This window comes from Mercurialis annua, linkage group LG4, assembly GCF_937616625.2.
Source record: "Mercurialis annua linkage group LG4, ddMerAnnu1.2, whole genome shotgun sequence".
In the NCBI taxonomy this organism is placed as follows: Eukaryota; Viridiplantae; Streptophyta; class Magnoliopsida; order Malpighiales; family Euphorbiaceae; genus Mercurialis; species Mercurialis annua.
This window is the reverse complement of record NC_065573.1, coordinates 2785256-2803362: the sequence shown is the minus strand read 5'-3', so window position 1 is coordinate 2803362 and position 18107 is coordinate 2785256. Positions and strand designations below refer to the sequence as shown.

The 18107-nt window shown below is 34.6% G+C and overlaps 1 pseudogene; it reads right to left on the bottom strand.

Moving 5' to 3' along the window:
- Nucleotides 1-16731: 16731 nt before the first annotated feature.
- LOC126676798 (ethylene-responsive transcription factor CRF2-like) lies at nt 16732-17694 on the bottom strand (annotated as a pseudogene).
- Nucleotides 17695-18107: the final 413 nt, after the last annotated feature.

Genomic DNA, 18107 nt, shown 5'->3' with positions numbered 1-18107 from the left:
AAGTACCTGAAAGACATCAAAGGTGAGGGGTCAGTATTTGGAAAAATACTGAGTGAGTTGACATTTACTAACAGTATTAATATAAAAACATAGCATCGCATTTCAAGAAAACAATAATATAAAACATATAAACATGTATTTGATCTGTACGAAACTAATATCCTAGCATGCGACACATATCTTGAATAATCATTATCGTTCAACCCAATCGTAAATATCAATCGCGAGTCCAACTCGCTGGTGGCCCAGCCACTAGATACGGGGACTCCAGACTACACCGTAGCCGAGTGCTCACTCGTATCAAAATCATATACCCAATCGTAAATTTCATAATCATCATCAGCTCCCAGCTGTGTCAAGTCATTTTTCAAATGCAAACATACTAGACTGACTCGATACTGGTGATCACACAGCCTATTGACACCCAATAGGTAGCTAGTTTCTTCGGATCGCATACTAGTTCTCATATATAGAAACTAATAAAACATATAACATTTCCATCAATTATATATAATGCGATGCGTGTAAAAAGTATATATATATATCTATATAAAATAACTTTAATATATAATACACGAAAGTAAAGTGCAACTCACAGTGACCGTTATCCAAGAAATGATGAGATCGATCTGATGGTATGCTCTTGCTAGTCCGCTTCTACTGACTCCACTATTCGCTGACACGTCTGATAAATTGTTTAATGATTAGACGTGCACCTTATACTTTAATACGTATAATACTTTCATAATTTAAGTATTGGTTTCATTCTTAGTATTATTCTCGTATTCAGAAAGTCTTAGTCGTATCCACGACTTACCAAATACTACTCCTTGTATCCGAGAGTTATATAATTCCCTTAACATTTTACATTATTGTTACTTGCGTAAAACGTCGAGCTAAGTCTATTTTAGTCCCTCGGACAAAAAGTCCGTTTTAGTCCCTCATGGAATACGCATCTGCACAAGGTGGTGTGCGTTCGCACACCGTGGGTGTGCGTTCGCACACCGGTGTGCGTTCGCACACTTTTGGTGTGCGATCGCACACTGGTGTGCGTCCGTACACCGCTGGTGTTCGTTCGCACACCACGGATGTGCGATCGCACACCACGTGCGATCCGCACGCAGCCCCCGGAAACGTCGTTTCCTGGCTTCCCGTCGTGCTATCACTCGCCCTACACGTGTAAAATTATTTCCTTCAAAACCCGTAACTTCGTTTTTCCAAAAACGCTAAAACCGAGTTTAAATCGATAAATTCTTAATTTAACCCAAACCTCCATTTAATTCGAATTTCCACAAGATATCAATATATTTACCTTGAAACGAAGCCCGGAATCAGTAGAGGGTTGAATTCTGAAGAGATTGCCGCAAAAATCACGTGAATCGGACGTCGAACGGAGAAACGTCGGCGAAACGATGTAATCGGCGATAACCTTCCCTTTCTCTCGATCCTTCCTCTGCTTCTTCATTTCATATTTTCTTTCTTTAAATTTCTTGGCTAAAGTGCCACTTTAATCCTTGTTCTTTTTGTTTCTTATCATTTATCCTTTAAACTTTTCCTTTATACGATTTAGTCCATAACTAAATCGATAAACTATTTTATTATAACAATTACGTATTATTTATATTCGATAAATAATACAAAATTCGATATTAACACTTTCCCGTCAAAATCCAATATTTCTATTCTCGACACAAAGTGGCTAAATTACCACTTTGGTCCCTATACCTTATTTTAGACTTTTCTTGACATTCTTCCTTTTAATTCCAATTCTAATTTTAGAATCGAAATATAACCTTAATTTTCTCATAATTAATTTCCTGAAACCAACTTACTTGAAATTTATTTATCTGAATTTTATCAAAATCTTTCTAATTTCGCCACTCTGACGAATCTAAACTGAACACGTGATCCAATTGGATAATTAAAAATTTTGGGGTATTACACCTATGATGATTAAGAAAGAGAAACCACAAGGTAGATTTTCTGAGAGAATGGTTAAAGACGCTAAAGAAAAGTGAAATATTAGTGTTTGAGTACACCAATGAATGTATGAAGTTGAACATATATGTTCCTGTCGAATATGATAGAGATCAATGTTAGATGCATCAATGGGTTAGGATTTAAATATGTGGAGTTATATTTGTACGTGAATATGGATTTTGATGATATAGTAGTCAAACACGGTTACAATGCAGTGCATTTAGAGTAACATTTACAATGGCCCGATCGACCCCGTAATGATGAATATAACCTTTAGTGGTATGAGAACTATAAGGGACAGAAATAGTGGATAAATTTTACATGGAGATTAAGTGATGCAGGAACTGATCGAAGTGAATTAGTGGCATTATCTTTGAGGTATTTTACATATAAATGTTTGAATGTTAATTGTTATTTGATATCTATTATAGTGGTTGGATATGTATCGATTGAAAAACTGATATAGTTGTTAAACTTGAACAAAGATAGACTGTAGTCGAACAAGGATGTAACGATAGATGTTGATAGTGATCGAGGCGTTATAGTTGAATCACAATGATCAATGAAAGAAGAAAGCGAATAATGATTTCTGCAGAATTGGAAATGTCTAAAGTAACTTATTAAAGATGAGTCAAATTGTTTTCAAACGGGTTTTACTTCAAAATTGTGATCACAAAAAAAAATTATACAAGATTTTCTTTGATTTTCAAAGAGTGCAAGGTTATTGGACATATCCTTTCTGATGATTGAAGTTGTAGTTGTAGTAGACAATTGTGTGATGAGTAGAGACATGAGTTGTATGATGTAATCAATGAGATTTTCACAAAGGGAAGTAAATTGGATCTCAAGCATAGAAAATGATCTGAATCATTTCAAAGCTAAGATTACACTACAAGTGCATTCCGGAAAGTAAATGTTATAGCAAACACGGTGAGTACAGAATCTTTGGATAGTCTCTCATGTGATGCAGAAACATTAAATAGATTCTTAACTCGGAAATACTATATTTTCCTCGAGAAAGAAGTCTAATATAAGGTGGTAAGTTTTCGACATATAATTAAGTATTGTTTTCGGGAATGAAGAAGTTGTGAAGTGATAAATGATAGTAGATGAAAAAGGTCGTCACAAATAGAAAGTGACATGGAATTTAGAAAGGTAAAATCATAAGTTGTGATATAAATGACAACCATGTGATAAGGACACAAAGACCTCAGTATCAAGGGTACGCTAAAGCCATACTACTTCAGAGAGACAACAGATGAACAAGAATGATAACAAGAAGATTCTCAACTATATGAGGGTACGAAGCTATAAAAGGAGAGCTAAAGGCTAAAGTAACAGAAAAACTGCGACTAAAACGTACTAGTGAACATCGAGGAAAGTGTAAGGATAATTATAAGGTCTCCACAAATTTTTTGAAAATTCGAGGACGAATTTTTATAAGGGGGAAAGAATGTAATACCCCAAAATGTTTAATTATTTAATTGGACCACGTCTCCAGTTTGAACTCGCCCGAGAGGCGTTATCGGAAAGTTTTCCGATAGAATAAAGATAAATAAATTTTAGTAGGTCGGTTTTGGAAAAGATTATTGCGGAGAAATTAATATTATATTTCAATTCTAAAGTCTGAATTGGAATTAAGAGGAAAAATATCAAGAAAAGCTCAAAATAAAGTATAGGGACTAAAGTGGTAATTTAGCCACTTTGTATCGAAAATGGAAATTTGTAGGTTTTGACGGGAAAACATTAATATCGAACTTCGTATTATTTATCGGGTATAAATAATACATATAAGTTATAATCTAAGAGTTTATTGATTTAGTTATGGACTAAATCGTACGAAAGAAAAGTTTAAAGGATAAATGATAATGAATAAAAAGAACAAGGACCAAAGTGGCATTTTTTCCTAATTATATAAGAAGAGAAATATGAAACAGAAGGAACAGAAGCTTCTCGAGAAGGCGAGAGAAAATTGGATCGATACTGTCGTTTCGCCATTCGACGTCCGATTCAAGGGGTTTTCGCGGCGATTCCTTCAGAATTGAATCCTCTATCAATCCTAAGCTTCGTTTGAAGGTAAATATCTTGATTTTTAGTGGTAAATTCGAATTAATGGTGGTTTTAGTTTAGAGTTAGGAATTTAATGATTTTGGATCGTTTTTAGCGTTTTTGAAAAAAAAAAAAGTACGGGTTTTGAAGAAAATAGAGTTTTATAGATGTTTGTTATGAGATAGCACGTCGGAATGGTCGAAAAGCCCCGGAAAATGGATTTTCCGGGGGCTGCACTCGGTGTGCGATCGCACATCGAAGTGTGCGAACGCACACTTGCAGTGTGCGAACGCACACCGAAGTGTGCGAACGCACACTTCCAAGTGTGCGGACGCACACTAATGTGTGCGAACGCACACAGTTGGTCCATAGGGATCAAATTGGGCTTTTAGCTCTAGTTGAGCGGGATTTGAATATTTTTGAATATTAGACCCTAAAAACGATTAAGGACCCCGATAATTTAAAAAGTGAAGTTTTACCTCGACGTTTTACGTGGGCAACGATAATGGAAAACGTTAAAGATAGTATATGTTTCTCGAATACGAGAAATACAGTTGGATATATCGTGAATGCGATAAAGGAATATCGAGATCACGAATAACATTAAGAATGAAATATACCCTAGAATTTAAAGTAATACATGTATAAAAAAAACACGAGGCTAATAACTAACTATTTAACGTCAATTATTATGAATCAGACGTGTCAGCGAGCAGAGAGGTCAGTAGACGTGGGATAGCGAGGGTATATCATTTTATCGACCACGTCATTGATTGGATTGGGGTCACAGTGAGTTGCACTTTACTTTCGTGTATTTTATATATTAAAGTTATTTTATATAGATATGTATACTGTTTATACGCATCGCATGTTATATGATTTGATTAAATATTATATATTTGTATCAAGTGTATATATATGGAACTAGTATGCGATCCGAAGAAACTAGCTATCTATTGGGTGTCAATAGGCTGTGTGATCACCAGTATTGAGTCACTCTAGTGTGTTTGCATTTGAGAAATGATTTGATATAAACATGACTTGAATATGATACAAATATGAATATGAATTTCGAAGTTGGATAATGAATTCGATACGAGTGAGCACTCGGCTACGGTGTAGTCTGGAGTCCCCGTATCTAGTGAGTTGGACTCACACTTTGGGATTAAGAGATAGGTCGCGATCGACGAGGTAGAGTGTGAGCACTCCCGGGTCGGACTATCTGGATTAGTATGATTTGATTATTCGAGAATTATGTCGCATGCTAGGATATTAGTTTCGTACGGATCAAATACATGTTTATATGTATTTTTATATTATTGTTTTCTTGAAATGCGATGCTATATTTTTATAATAATACTGTTAGTAAATGCAAACTCACTCAGTATTTTCCCAAATACTGACCCCTCACCTTTGATATCTTTCAGGTGCTTAGTGTGTGGACTTAGCTAGAAGCCAATTTTGAAGTCCATAAGTCAGCTGTGTATGTATAGTTTCTGACTTCTGTGAATGCTGCAGTAGTGGTCCCGCGTTGACAGAGTCGTAGCCTAGACAGCAGTACATTTTGATTGTACATAATATTTGCTGTCTTGTTTATATGTTTTGTAGGCTATGTGTTTTATATGTGGTTCACGGCCCCAGATTCCGGTGACATGTTTTGAGACATTAACTGATGTATATAGTACCACGAGGCCAGTTCGTACAGGGTACGGTAACTAGAGCTCGTGAGGTTTAAACAGTTAATTTAAATATTGGTTATATGTTATATAAATGTGTTTGCTTTCAGGGTTAAATATTATTTATTAATTAATTGTGGTTTGAAAAATTAATAGTGATTTGAGGCTTGCTACGGGTTCCGGAGCTACCACTCCCGTTCCCTAGCGCCGGTTGCGGCTCAATATTTTGGATCGTGATATCTATGCACCAAATAATCCATTTAGACATTATTATCACTTAATTAATGATTTAAAACGAATTTAATGTTGTAATTGTCAAGTTAAGAGTTTTAACCTTACCCATCTCATCACTTCACACTCCAAATCTCACCACTTCACTCATTTGCACAGAGGTGACATATCTCAACTACTAAGTAAACCCTAATCATCACCAACCTTTATGAATAGACCACTTAATTAGCTAACCTAGGGTCGCACGAGACATATAAAAAATCATAATCAAACACTAAATTATTGATGGATCCGGATGTCGGATGTCAATCTAAGATTAGGGATGCTATGAGGTCAGGTGTACGTAGGGTAACGGTTGGTTTTCTTGGCGATCCCTTTGGCAGGTGGAGTTGTGGTCCTTTTATAGTGTTTGTCTACGCGCTCCGCTTTTCCTTCTTTCCTTTACCGATGTGGGATTTGTCATTTCCTCCCTTTTCCCTTCTTTTATTTGCTTGTTCCATTATTAATCCCCCCTGACGTATTGCAATAATTGGGTATTTATGCCAAAATTCGTTTATTGTAATCTTTGTGGAAGGTTTCTTCGTGAGTTTATTATAGGAGATATTGACTTTGATACTCTATTGGTCTTCTAATGCCACTGTTCCCCTTTCTCTTCTTTCTCTCTCTCTTTTTTTTGGGAGTTTTGTATCTTATGGGGTTGGAGCGATCCTCCCTGTATTTTGTGGCTTCCTTGTGTTGAATTTTGTGGAATTGCTCATTCTGAGCTGGTCGTGAGGAGGTCCGGTAGGCTAACCGGTGCGATCTTTGTTCTGTCTCTTTTGTTGTTTCTGGGGTTCTCCTTGTGCTTTTTGTAGCGTGTTTTGATTGTTTGGTTTTATTTGACCCATCCTAAACAGGCTACAAAAAAGCTCAAGGGGATTCTGTTGTTTTGCGTAGGCTGGTATATATTTCATTTGCCAAATCCTTCTCTTCTTCTCTTTTGTGTTCATTTTATTTTTCTATCTGCCTTATCTTAGGGTCTTTCCTGTGCTTTTCGTAGCTTGATTGGGTTGATCAGTTTTGTTTGTTTCAACCCAAGCAAGCAACGAAAATGCTCAGGGAGACCCCATGCTTGCCTCTGTTCTTGCCAAGTTTTTCCTTTCTTTTTCCTCTTTTTATTGTGCCTTGTTATCGTGTATTTGAAGCTGTCATGTCTTTCGAAGTTCTTCCTCATTTTTCGCGAATCGTACTTCTCTCTCATGATTCTATTGACGGTTCAGTTGTCCGCGCCTCTTCGATTTTAGTGCTGCAGTGGTTATAGCTTCTTTATTACCATTTATTACTTCTATTTTTTCCCTTTTTACCCTTTGTTTCATCTTTTTTCCTTCTCGAGAAAGTTTATAAATAGCTCTTCTTCTTTTTGTTTCTTTTCTTTACTTCTTTCGTGATTTTTGTTTTCATCTTTCTGTTGCTGTCATTTCCTTTTTCCCTTCTAATGGTTAATAACATCTTTGATGCCATGGACGTTGGTCTCCTGAGTGACGACGAGGGCGCTGCTGATGTCAGCCTTCCCTTGCTTGAACGTCCATATCACTGGTGGTGGTGTCCTCTTCTGCTGCAACGCTTTGATGACTCCTCCTTCTGTTTCTTCTGAGATTAGTCGCAAGCCTCCTGCTACTGGTCCCCTAGATTCTTCCTCGAAGGACGTCTCTCGTCCTTGTCGAGATGTGCCACGCTCCATCTTTGTCTTGAAGGGCAGTGCAGTCGACCTAGAGATCTTTATACTTCCGAAGGGGACTCCTCTTGACGCCAATTACATTTGGAATGCCATTTTTGGTTATCTCCGGAGTCAATGTCCGTTGTCTATGGTTGGGCAAGTCCCTGGCGTGGAAGGTGCGCCGTCCATCTATTCTACTTGTTTCCGGCTTCTTGATGAGGTCCGTCGGTTGGAGGAAGATCATACTCATTTTTTTAATTTTAAGACCCAGACAGATGTTGATGCTTAGTTCGAGCAAATGTTTGCTGCTATGGTTCGTGTCCGGGAGGCACATAAGCGTCAATTGGATGAGATATTACAATTGAGGGCCTAAAACGAGTCTCTAAGAAACGACCTTCGTGAGAAGACTATTCTCGCCACTTCTCTGGAAAAGCAGCTTGATCAGAGGGGTCAGCAGGTGGAGTCCTTGCATTAATCTCTTCGTCATCGCGAGGATCGTATTGCAGACCTCGAGGTCATGCTAAATAATGTTCGTTTGTAACAGGTGAAAGTGGAGGTGAATTGTTCTCGCCTGGAGTTGCAAGGCCAAGCATTGGAGAATCAAGTTGGGGAGGCTACTGGCGTAGTTCCTCTGATGTTTCAGCAGTATCGCCGGTCCATCAGGTCGGTTATTATGAGGGACTATTCAATGGCGGACCTCTGCTTCCATTATGTTCATTTCCACGGTTTTGTGACCAGTGTCTCTCTTCCTTGGCTGCGCAGAGATCTGCAATTGAGGCGTTGGTGGATGCCTCTCCTTTGTCCGAGGTTGTTCCTCCTCCTTCTTCTGTTGTTGTTGCTCTGTCTTCTCCTCTGCCCGCTTCTGGTGTACCTTCGCCTGCGTTAACTGAGGGTGTTCCTTATTCCTCCGGTGGTGTCTAAAGTTTGTTTCTTTGTTGTTGTTTTTTGTTTATTTTTTTATGATGTTGGGGACTATGGCCTCCTTTTATGCCGCACATCTATTTTTAATAATATTATTTTTTTGTTGTTTCTCTTGTTTGTTTTTCTTGTCGCACTGTGTATGCCTCTTATGAGATTTTGTTGAAGTTTTTTGGCTTTTTGTTTGCTTGTTTGTCGACTCACATTGATGTTGTGTTGTTTATTGTTTATTTGTTTTGGGGGATATGTTTCTGCATTTTATATGGCCGTTGCCTTAATGAGATATGTATCTCTTTTTGTTTGACCGTTTCCTTTAGAGGCCTGTTCCTCTTTTATTTGGACGTTGCCTTGGGAGATATGTATCTCCTGAGTCGTTTTTACATCTATTTGTTTCTATCTTCCGATGTTGCTGTTGCTTTTAGTTTGTATTTTGCTACTTTGTCAAAAAGAGAACTTTGATTGTATTGAAATTGACATGAAGATGCTAGTTGATACAAAAATGAAGGCTATTATCTTTCTCTTTTGGCCTTCGTCCTTCGACTTTCTCCTTGCAGGCGTTCTACTCTTCCGTCTCCTGAAATTATTACAAATGGATTATAATATAGGGAGATAAATAGTAAAGTGATAGCTGTATGAAACAGGAAATAAGTGACAATCATAAAGACAAGATGTATTAGATTAATGGATGTTGTATATAGAGCTATTGTTACAATAAGTTCATACACTGAAAAGTGGTAAAAAGAGTAAAAGACGTTCTCGTTAATGTTTCATATGAATGGTACATAATTGGGTTGGAAGATATAAGGAGGGACATTGTGATAAGTATTTATGGTTAAAGTTATGGTAAGAATAAGAAAAGATAATGTATGTATCGTTGGATTGTAATGGAAATAATCAACGACTGTATAACCGAGTTGTGGATTCTAATATCATAAAGGAAAATAATGTATTGGAATACTCGACAATTGAGTAGTGAGATTTGGATTACAATTTGATGATTGATCACATAATGAAAGAAAGATATATAGTAAATCGTAGAATACGATTAAAAATGTGAAGAAGAAGATGGCGATTGAAAGATAGATGATATATTAGTGTAAGGCAAAGGTAGAAAGTGTTTTAAACCTAGTGGATGAAAGTAAAGTCATTACATTGAAAAAGTATCAGTAGATGATTGGAAGTGAAATCGTTGGAAATGTAGGGTTAAGAAGGAAATAAGGGAAATGAAATGGATGATGAATGGTAAGTTATTATCAAATTGGATTGTAAGATGAAAGGTTATATCTAAATGTTGAAATTTCAAAATTAAGGAAACAAGATTTGATACAAGGATATGGTAAGTACGAGTTTGACGTGCGTAACCTAGAAACATGAAAAGAATAAAGAGTTATGAGAATATAGTAAATGCTGAAAGGGATGAAAGAAATTGGAATAAGAAAGAAGTATGATATTTGGGTATGTACAAAATGTAGAGTAAATTAAATAATGAGAGATTATTGAATGTTGTAACCGATAGTAAGATATCAGAAGTAATTAAAAGAATAAGGAAGAAAAACAACTTAAGTATTAAAAAAAATTAGTCCAAATTAAAATTCATACTCATTGTCTTGATTTATAATTCGAGGATGAATTATTCTAAAGGGGGAATAATGTAATATCTCTCATTGTTATGACGTATGAATCTGACGTGTGACACACGTTTTGTTGAAAATCCGATGAAATACGTGTCGTGATTGATATAATAATAAATATAATAAATTTAGAGGATAAATAAATTATGGTTTAAGGATGAGATATAATTATATTTGGAGTTATAATTATATAAAAATGGATAAGTGTTTATATCAAGTGAAATATGCGTGTAGAATAGTATTTGGTGAAATAGAGGTTAAAATAAAAGAAATTAACATATCAATATGCATCTCTAATTGGAGAGCTGAAAGTTTCGGACAAAGTTCTAAAAATTAAAATGTCGAGATACGAAATTTAGGAAGTAAAACAAATTTTAAGAATATAGAAAGTAACGAGTAGGGACACTTGGCATAGAAGCAAGTAGACACATGGTGCGACATGAGGAGCGCATGCAAAGAGACATATGGCGACATGTGGCGATGAATAAGTGGAGACACAGGTCGAGCATGTGCGGCGACACGTGGCACGCATGCACAACGACACGTGGCGCGCATGTGCAACGACACGTGTCACGCAATCGCAGTGACACGTGGCGATATGTTAGTCTATATATAGAAAATGTTTATAGTACGTTTTCTTCCTTAATCGATATATTCTCTAAAAAACGGTTTTGATACTTCGAGCTTGTTTGATCGATATCTCTCTACACTGATATCGGAATTCGATGTTCTTTATATGAAATCGAAGCTATCGACGTCCTCTTCAACTCTACCATTTTTGTTTCATAAAATTTTGCCGAAAAACATATCATTACCGTGAATTAAGTTTCGGCCAAAGATATCCTTTTTGGTTCGTCGTGCTCTGGCCATTTTTCATGCTAAAGTTTGGATTAGCGAAAGAACTGTGAGTTTATACTATTACTATTAAATATTATGTAAAAAATATTTATTTTATATATGAAATATTCAATGCAAAGGTGTAAAGCTATATTTGATTTTATGTGCAATGTGAAGATATTTATGAATAGATATGCTAGCCTTTGCTATTGAGATCGAATTATTATTTTAATATTCAATATGTGAAGATTTACTGTGTTTGAAATAAGTTATTGAATTGTTTTGAAATATGACTGAAAGTTGCTTAGCTAAATGTTGTTATAATGAAAGAGGTGTTGATTTGAATCTATATGATTATTTGATATTTGTAAAGCTTTTATGCTTATGAGATATTGATTCAATGTTGATAAATGTGACATATGCCATTTAGCCTAGTGGATTGTCATTTGATTGGGTAAATGATGCATTATAGTGTTTGGTGTTGAAATTGTTTTGTGATTTTGTTTTCTGGCCAAATGGTGATTTGGTTGTACTTAAATGGTTTGAAATTTATGTTGGTGATATGTCACTCTGTAATGATGTATGTGAGAGGTGTTGAGTTGTGATATGCACCTGTGATTATGTGCTGAGATAGAGATATGCACATGGGAGAATATTTTGTTTGGTGTCAATGCGCATGACATCGGGATAAGTCCTTTGTTTAATCCGTCGCTAATGCATCACATTTAGCGACGGATTAGACAATCCGTCGCTAAAAGTTATATTTTTTAAAAAAATATTAGTTAATAGAAAAAATTTTATTGAATATTTATTATTAATTAAAAAATAAATAATTATTAAAAAATAAATATTTATTAAAAAATATTATTAATTAAAAAATTATTAGTAATTAAAAAATTATTATTAGTTAAAAAAATTATTAATTAAAAAAAATTATTAATTAAAAAAATTATTATTAAATCAATAAAATTATTATTTATTAAAAAATATTATTAATAAAAGTATTTGAAAAATTATTAATTAAAAATATTAATGTAAAAAATAATTATATTAAAATGTGGGGGTAAAGTGTAAAAGCAATAATTTATTGTTTTTATTTAAAATAATCATAAAAAAATTATTAAAAATATTAAGTATAAAAAATAATTAGTATGAAAAAAATATATTTTATATTGTGGAAGTAAATTGCGGGAGCAAATATTTGTTAATTTAAATATAACATACATACATATATAACAAGAATATGAACTGGTTAAGATGGAGTTACGCGCGGGGGAATTCCAAAGTTAAAGAGTTTTGGATTGGAGCAATTGAAGGATGGATGACCTACTGGGAAGCTGGGAAATTTGTGAAATTTGCGGGTGGGTGACAGTGTGTGGTCTATCGCGGGTGGTTGGGTTCGGTGGGCTACCGATTAAATAATATTATATTTTATGATTTTAATTTTTTTTAAAAAAAAATTAGCGACGGATTTTACCATCGCTAAATTTTTAATAATCCGTCGGTAAAGTTTTCTTCTGTCGCTAAAAAATTTTGCGACCAGAAATCCACCGACGGACAACGTCCGTCGGTAATCCGTCGACAAACACATTTGCCGACGGATTTTGGCTATTTAAAACAACGAATTTCTAGTAGTGGTATTTGAAAAGCGACGGATTTTACCGTCGCTAAATTTTCAATAATCCGTCGGTAAAGTTTTCTTCTGTCGCTAAAAAATTTTGCGACCAGAAATCCACCGACGGACGTAATCCGTCGACAAACACATTTGCCGACGGATTTTGGCTATTTAGCGACGAAAATTTCCGTCGCTAAACAGCGAATTTCTAGTAGTGGTATTTGAAAAGAGAGTAGATGTTGAATTCAATTGATAAGAGTATTGAAAATGATTTCAAAAGAGTATATTTTACATAAAGTGGTTTTAAAGTGTTTTACCTTTATGTAATATTTATTAGTAATATTCTGAATTCACTCAGTTTTATACTGACCCCGTTGTCCATCCAATTTTACAGGAAACTAAATGATGATCCGATGAAAACTTTCAAAGTTTTATTTCCTTGATAATCATTTTATTCAAGATATGAAAAGAAGATTTTTATTCTATAAGTCCGTAGTAGACTAGTGTTTTAATGTTTATGTATTAAGTATTTTAATTCTGATGTTTATTTTAAATGGGGTTATAGTATTATAAAATAGTTTTATGAATGAATGTTTGATTTGAAAGCGAAAAATGTACAATGTACAATGTTTTGAGACTCGAGATTTTGGGTCGTGACAATATATATGTTTGCTTCCGATTACGTATGTGTTGTATTATTTTCAAAAACGTTTTGAGTTATTTTAGGCTTACTGCGGTTTCGGAGCTGCCACTCCCATTTCTTAGCGCCGGTCGCGGCTCAATATTTTGGGTCGTGACAAACATGGTCTCAACAAGTAAGAAATACTACTTATCAATTGATAGCTCAAAATAATTTTTCATGTTCATTTTGACTGCCACAAATGTTTCCAATCAATTTATCAAATTTAATTAAATGTAATTTTGTCAAAACATAATGTCCTTTATTTTCACTATCCCTTTTGCACCCTATTTTTATATTCATATCTTGAAAGATGCATGGTCAAATAAATATTAGGAACGAATGAATAAAAACTAATTTTGATAAAAAAATTGATCAAATCTCTATATGAAGAAGTAAAAAAATAAGGTTTTGCTTGAAATTCAGAAAATGACAGAACAACTTGAAGCCCATTAAAAGTATAAGGTCCCTTAAAATAATTTTATTTAATAAAGAGGATTCGGCTAAAGTTAATTCCATTTAGATTTCAAATATGGGGGCGGTTTATCAAGAAAAAATTATGTTATTCTATATTTCAAGGCATCGTAGCTAAATTCAAGTCAAGGGAGGTCTATTCGACGTCATCCAAGAATCTTTCAATGCATCGTAACCGAATTCAAATAAAATTACATTAGCAAAATTTCAGAGTGACAAATCCTTTCGCATAGGATAAATTCTTCCTCTTATACCTTACATGAATATGAAAAGTCATGGACAATATCTTAGATCAATAAGAGTCGTGATATTATTTTAGAGATGCTCGATTAAGGGAGGCCAATTAAAAAGAAAAAAGAGAAAAAAAGAAAAAACGAGAGAAAAGAGAAAAGAAGAAAAATTAATTGAAATAAGGCCATGAAAGAGTTAGTCTTATTACAAGAATTATGAACACTACGACTCAATAATGTGTATATGGTAAAAAGGTATATTTGAACGAAGCTCTGATCTTACCTGGCAATTCGGTCAAGACAAATGAATTCCAAAGGTATGTTTAAGAGTGGATCTATATGTTTATCAAATGATAATTTTCTTCATTCGTTTTTTATATTTGTGAAACCTTGCATGCTTCTAATACAAACTAAGCATCGCGAACTATGTGGACTTTGATCCTGTCTCATAGGTACGTAGGCACTTGAGAACAAAATTCTCAGGTTCAAGTCCAACTATAAAAATAACACCCTTTCCAGCCACGAAAAATCATTTCAACCACCAAAATATAGCTCAAGTTGTCCATACGAATAACTTGTTACGTTTATCCATTTAAAATCTCTCTATACGACTACATAAGCCATTTTTTGTCAAACTCACATCTTTATCCAAACAAATCATCCATGATAAACCACTGGTCAAAACTTTTTTTATTGCAATTTGATTATTAATGGAAAACAATTAAAATGAACACTGAAATAAAATACAACCATCAATGGTAAGCATGAGAGGTCAAATAATGATGCATAACATGAGAGGCAGCAGATGCAAAAACAATTAACAAAGTTGAAAAACAAAAATAAAAAGTTCGCCGAGTTGAAAATCCGTAAAGGACGGCTCAAGCAAAAATTAGAGGTTTTAAAAAAGAGATCGTCGAGTTGAAAACCCGTAAAGGGCGTCTCGGGCCAAAATTAGAGCAAAGCTCGCTGAGTTGAAAATCTATAAAAGGCAACTCAAATTAGAGCATAATGAAAGAGAGCTCGTCGAGTTGAAAACCCGTAAAGGGCGGCTCGAGAACACTAAGAGCAAATCTCGCTGAGTTGAAAACCTATATAGGCTGCTCAAGCAAAAATCAGAGCGTACTAATAAAAAGTTCACTCACATGAAAATTACTGCTATTAGTTTCATGGCTTAAACATGTTATCCTCTTCTTGAAACACAATACATAGGGAAATTTCAATAAATTTTGGAATCTTCTGAAACTTTTCCATATTATTGGGGAAAACATATCTCCGTCATATAGGGGCATCCTTTTATAGCTGAAAATCATATCAAATTATCATGGACACCTTATTGCATCATGAAAAGGGGGCAAAGACAAAGTTTCCTAGATTGCACCAGGATATTGACAATTCAACATCTTATGCTGAAATAAATTTTTTTAAACAAGACTTCTTCTCACGAGCATAAGATAAGACTTTCTCCATAACACCTTTTTTTCATACACATTTTATACTCAAAGAACTCCTAGTATGAAAACCTTTTTATACAATTGTTTTTGCCAAACAAATTGTTGCTGCAATCACTTTGGTACAAAAACCTCTTTCCCCACTCTCACCCAAGAGAGTGAGATACACTCTCCGGTATTGATAGTGGTTTTTCTCCCAAGGTGGTTTTTAAAGGAAAAAGGTTAAAATGGTCCTTTTTTTAATTTTGCAAATTAATCCATAATAATTGAAAAACAATTTTTTAAGAATTTACATATTAAGGTTAATGTCAAAAAAAATCACGAACTTTACACGTTTTCTCATTTTAATTACGAAGTTTAAATTTTCTCATTTTTATACACGAACTACCACTTTTTCCCAAATTCATTCACGGTGCTGAGGTGGCACTCATTCATTGGTGTAAAATGACCTCCACCTCAGCGAATTACACCAGTGGAGCCGTGACACCTCAGCACAGTGCATAAATTTGAGAAAAAGTGGTAGTTCGTGCATGAAAATGAGAAAATTTAAAGTACATGATTAAAATGAGAAAAGGTGTAAAGTTCGTGAATTTTTATGACATTACCCCTTAAATTTATATTAACTAAAAATATAAAGAACCTTTTTGTACTTTTTGCAAAAAAAATCAATATTTTTAAACTGATGAGAAGCTGTCGGAACTATTCACCGGCAGATGCTCATCGTCGTCTCGAATCAAGATCTGGATTCGTCTCTCAAAGCAGACAAATCAATGGCTGGTGTTTTGGAAATTTATTGAAGGATTTTGACAGTAGTTGGTGGAGGAAGAGGGACAGTGGTGGTGATCGTGTAAAAAAAAACCCGATGAATTTTTAGATTAAATATTTAGTTAAATTATATTAATTATTAGAGTTAACTAAATTAAATTAGAGTTAATTATTTAAAATTTAAAATCTCACTTTCCAATTAAGGTGCCACGTCAGCATAGAGGTGTTTTTGAACCGGTTTTGCCAAGTTTAGAATAAAAGTGATCTGGTTTTTCTAATTTGGACGTTTTTGATACTTTATACCAAGTTGAAGGGGTAAAGTGATCCTTTGTTCTTTTTTAATTATAATTAATTACTCAAAATGCTCATTTCCATTCATTCACAAAACAAACAAATAAAAAGTGAATCTAAAATACATCTGATATATTTCATTTTCAGATAAAAAACTTTCCCAGCTTAAGACTAAATTGCTGGTCATATAGAAACTAGTACTAATATATTCTTAAATAGCAATGAGTGGATCCGACCAGAATAAATCTCCAAAATCTTGGAAATGGTCATCGTTGTAATTCCAAATGGAGAAACCGGAATTGAAATCAACGCTAGAATCAAGAAACATATCGCCAATACCATCTTTTAGAAAACTCTTTGGTATCAAGCTTGTTTCCTCAAAAAAATCACTCATAGAACTCTGAAATTTGAAAAACTTATTAGGAAACATTGAAGAACATTCCAAAAACTCCAAAAAATTCTCCGACACACTCGACCGCTCTTTGATTTCACAGCTTTCATTTATTTCTTTACCGGAAATGGCTGCACTTTGTGATTCAACCTCTTTGCTGGATAACGTTGTCGAAAAACAGATAATGAACACCATAGAAATAACATTTTGAGACTCATAGCTTGAGTTAGTGGCTTTTGAATATTTAGCTGGGGGAGTGAAGAAGTTTGTGAGTGTGTCAGCTCCATGAAACTGAATAGCCGCGTTGTCATATGCCATAGCAGCTTCTTCAGCAGTATTGTAAGTACCTAACCATAACCGTACACGTCTCAAAGGGTCTCTGATATCCGCTGCCCATTTTCCCCAAGGCTTTTGTCTGACACCTCTAAACCTTTTACCTACTGTAGTACTGTTCTTCTTCAGCGGGATAACACTCACCAGAAATGATCTCCCTGCAACACTTTTTCTCCGTCCATTCTTTTGTGACACCCTGTAATTGCTTTTCAAAACTCAGTCGTTTCGAATAGAGCACGAAGACGAGGGTTTTATGATAATTTTGTTTACAAATTTTTTGACTCTCCGTCGCGACTTAAAGATTTCAATATCTGATTCTTCGTCGTTAGAGGAGTCGGTAGCATATGAGTCTGTAACTGATATTCGAACAAATCTCTGTGATCTTGTATCTAATAATGGCATGATGAGCTTGGTTTGATTTTTGTGCTCGCTAAACTTGATTCGAGTCATTTTCTTCAGGGGGTTTCTGGTTTTCTGGGTTGTTTAAGTTTGACATTGAAAGTGTAAGAAGAGCAGTTAAATACAGAATCCAAAAGATTCTGACCGGCACAAGGGATAATAAATAAAGATTAAAAGGCAAGGAGCCGAGACATACAGGGCGGGGATATAAAGAAAGATAGAACGTTAAAGAGAAGAGTGAAAATGGAGTAGATTTTGAACACTTTTCTTCTTGATTTATGAAAGAACGAGAAATTTCAAGGAAAGCGTAACATGTCTTGAAATGGTGATCAAAGCAGCGAGAGAGTGATAAATAGTTAATTCTTTATATTAAATATTTTCTGGTAAAAAAATATATTAAATATTTAATTATTTAGTTAATGGTGCAATGTTTAATCTTGTCAACGTCAAATCTTGAGGTATGT